Raw genomic sequence first — 4,129 nt, forward strand, 5'->3', positions numbered from 1 at the left:
TCGGATCATTTAGATAGTCAACCAAATGAATATAAAAATTCGAATTAATCTAAAAAAATCTCTCAAATGCAACCTAACTCAATTCATATACACCGGTAGTGGAACTCATAAAAATGTATAGAAATGGACATCTCATATTTTTTATACCAAATAATACACATTAGTCAATGAACTTATAATTTGGTTGTAGAAAAATATATTGAGTTTCCTTTTTGGAAAGAATGTAATGGTTTTTCCTTTTTCCATTACCACTTTTTTTTTCTTTTTTTTTCAAGAAGGGTGGGGTGTGGGACCCACACTAACATACATAGAACTTTGTGTATAAAAATTTCAAATGGAAAGAAAGAAAGACGAGATGAGGACTGTTGGAAAAGTGGAATGGGAAGCAGGTTTTTATTTTATCATTCAACTTTTATATCTTCCACTAATTAATTAAATTCGAAAATATATATCAATAAATTTATATTATTTATTTATTTATTTGTGTGTGAATAAATTCAACTTCATGATTGGGCACTCGAAAGCCTCTCCCATATATTTTAAAAACCTTCTCCCCCACAAAATTAGTGATTGATGTGACACTAGTTGGAAATGACCTTATATATGCATGGCCTTTGAGATAAATCATAATTACATATTTTTTGGCTCTAAATTTTTTACACTTTTTGGTCTTTTACACTATATCCACTCCTGGGTTCTTGTTTGGACAAACTAATCTAGCTTTTCATCAAGATAGTATTTGGTTATATTTCTATATGCAACAAATTAATATATATACATTCTTTCAACTTTTAAAAGAGAATGAATAAGTAATAATTGACATGTATTCAATTTCTTAAGATTGAATTTTCGAATCTTCCATATCTATGCATACGTGTTGCACTTGAAAAAAATTAAGAAAAGTTTTAAATTTATCCTTTTATTGCAAATTTTTAACCTAAAATGAGGTTAAGAGGAGTATTAATGTACTATTCTCCATCTCCGATTATTGTTATATAACCTCAATTAATACATCATCGTTATAATTTTTAATATGTTTGCCTCATATCTCGGGTTTGTAGACTGAGGGAAGTTTAGGAGAGATGGAGAAATCCGTAGCTGTTGGTCGGATGCAAAGAATCATGCTCCCTTATGGGCCATGTGGCATGACAGGCCTTCCAACTTTTATAAAAGTGTTAGTATACTAATATGCTTAAGTGAATTGAACTATATATATATATTGCACCAATTGTGTTAACATGATTTAGGTTTATTCCGATTATGGATTTTCTGTATTTTTCTAATTAGTATTTTTCTTTTATTGTTTTTTTGGTGTGGCCTATTTATTCTTTCATTTACCTTTATAAAGATACGTCAATTATTGCAATTAATTTATAGCTTAAGTTTCAGCGTCCAATTAATACTCATTTTAGATACATCCTTATAAGTAAACATCAAATATCTATAGAGAAAAAACTTGGTGAGAAAGGGAGGAAAAATAAATTATTGTATTTTGATAGGAAAGACAAAAAAAAAAAAAAAAAAAAAAAAAAAAAAAAAAAAAAGCAAAAGGAGGAAGGAAAAAAAGTCAAAATCCTCACAATCACCATTTAGAAAGAAAATGGACGATGAATAAAAAAACGTGGTAACTGTATGTGAGGTAAGAAGATACGACCACTTTAAAAAAAATATCATTTTAAATAAAAGCAAACACATAAAGAGAAAAAAAAAATTGAATTTTTCCTTGGTCATCCTAAGGATTTGTCTAATCAAATTTTGATATTTGACAAAAAAAAAAACAAATTTAAATCATTTAATATGTTTTTTCTTTGTAAATAAAAAAACGATATATATGATTGGGTATAGTTTAGACTGTATCTAATCATTAAAAAAAAGATAAAAAAAAATTTTAAAAAAAGGAAGAGGGAAAGTCTTGTAATCACTTTATTATAGATTTGTCAACCACATCAATTAAAAGCATTCAGATAAAGCCGAAATTCCCATGTTTTAAAAGTCAGCGTTTTTTATGCAACTTACTTGCACCCTTTATTTGCTCTCTCATCTCCTTTTTTTTCCTACTTTTATTTATTTGTGTATTATTATTGTTATTTTTAATTTCTCTCCCCATATAATTCATCCCATATCGTCCTCTAAAGGTATATGTGTTTTGTTGTTTTTCATTTGTATTCTTTTTCAAGCTAAAGTTAAAGAAACTTACAATATATCGAACAATAAGACGTGTTAGAAAAAAGTATGTAAAAGAAATATTGTGAGTTGATAAGCGAAAATAACTATTTTTAATAATATGAGATATTTTAAATTAATCAAAAATAAAATCACCAAGATTTTTATTTTTAAAGAGAACAAGATCATACCGTTGTAGATAAATATAAACTTGTGTGATGCATTGATTTTTTTTTCTCTCTTTTCTAAAGCTGCATTGTATGATCGATGTTCACTATAATTGAGGTTGGTCTTGATTTTTGGTTTTTTTTTTTTTTTTTTTTGGTATGTAGAACTATACATGTAATTTTGAGATGTCTTGAGCTAATTACAAAATGAATTTACGTGAACATAATGTGATGACATTGAAAAAGAAAACTATCTTTGGAACATTTTCATGAGAGTTTAGCTCGTTTTGGCATAGTGCATGTATACTACCAACTTTGAAGTCAAAGGTTCGATCCCCCACCTTCATTTGTATGAATACATGATTTAACTAATCACGCTTCATGTTTATATCTTTGTTAGTTTCATTAAAGGGATTCTAAATAAAAAAAAAAAAAAAAACAAATAAACATGAACTTAGCTTAGTTGGTTGAAGTATATGTCATCAATTCAGAGTTCATTGATTATGAGTCCCATGAGCTCATTGATTAAGGGTCCGTTTGGATTGACTTGAGAAAAAAGTGTTTTTTTTTTTTTTTAAAAAAAATCTCATTTTTTATTTAAATATTTTTAATAAAGATCGATTAAAATATAGTTAAAAAGTTATTTTGAGTGATTGTCAAATACTCCAATTTTTTCGAAAATGACTTATTTTTTAAATTAAACACTTGAAAATGTATTCCAAACTTTCCCTAAGATTCCTTCAATTTCCCTTGTTGTTGAATTTAAAAAAAAAAGTAAAACATAAAAATTAAAATGAGCACAATTTATATTATAATGTTTACTAAAATTTAGAAACGAAAAAAAGAAAAACTTAAATATATAACTAAGTGAAGACAATGTGATGATTCATTCTTTTATCTTGTAATTATTGAACTGAAAAACAAGAGTGAAATGTGAAGCCTAATGGTAGTGTGAATGCCTAAATGTCAAAAAATATTATTTAAACCGTAAAGTATTTGCCGTCAATCCCCACCGTCCATATACGTTCCTAGTTGCATTAGAGCCGTTGCTACCTCCAAACGTCACCAAGACGTCATTCACAGGTCAAAAAAAAATTCTATCGTAATTAATTAATTACATACAAAAGCATCCGTATTAGACATGTAAATTAAGATTAATTTATTTTAATAATAGTAAAAAAAAGTGGAGAATAAGGGGCGCGTGTAGAAAACGTGGGAATGGAAAACGGAAATTTCGGAGGAGGGGCAAAAGAGGAAAGGAAGGAGAACAATGATTGGATACTCGAGACCCCCATCAAAGGAAGAATGTGGAAAGTGGGGTGCGAAATTCCAAAAAAGGGAGAATGGATGTGTCCGTGGATGGGGAGTGGCGCGTGAGACTCGATGCCGTATCTTGTGGCGTTTTCACGCCGCACGGCGATCTAATATAAATCTAATCCAACGTACCAGATCATTTCTCCAAACTTCATGCCCAAACATCGGTGGCGTACAATGCACGCGTGCGATCCCACATCATTTTTTTTTCTAGCCAATTAATATAAAGGCTAAAATAAATAAATAAAATGTTAAAAATCACTTTTATTCTAACAAGTAATAATTTAGGCACATTTTGGTAACAACCTCTTGTTTTTGTTTTTGAAAATGAAGCATGTAAACTAAAAATAATAGTTTATCATTTTCAATTTTTTTTATTATCTATTTTTTATCAATAGTTTAAAAAATCAAGTCAAATTTTAAAAAACTAAAAATAATAGCTTTTAAAATTTTGTTTTTGTTTTTGGAATTTGGTTAAAAATTCA

The sequence above is a fragment of the Benincasa hispida genome, chromosome 7 (assembly GCF_027475165.1).
Source record: "Benincasa hispida cultivar pf3 chromosome 7, pf3_genome.v1.1, whole genome shotgun sequence".
In the NCBI taxonomy this organism is placed as follows: domain Eukaryota; kingdom Viridiplantae; phylum Streptophyta; class Magnoliopsida; order Cucurbitales; family Cucurbitaceae; genus Benincasa; species Benincasa hispida.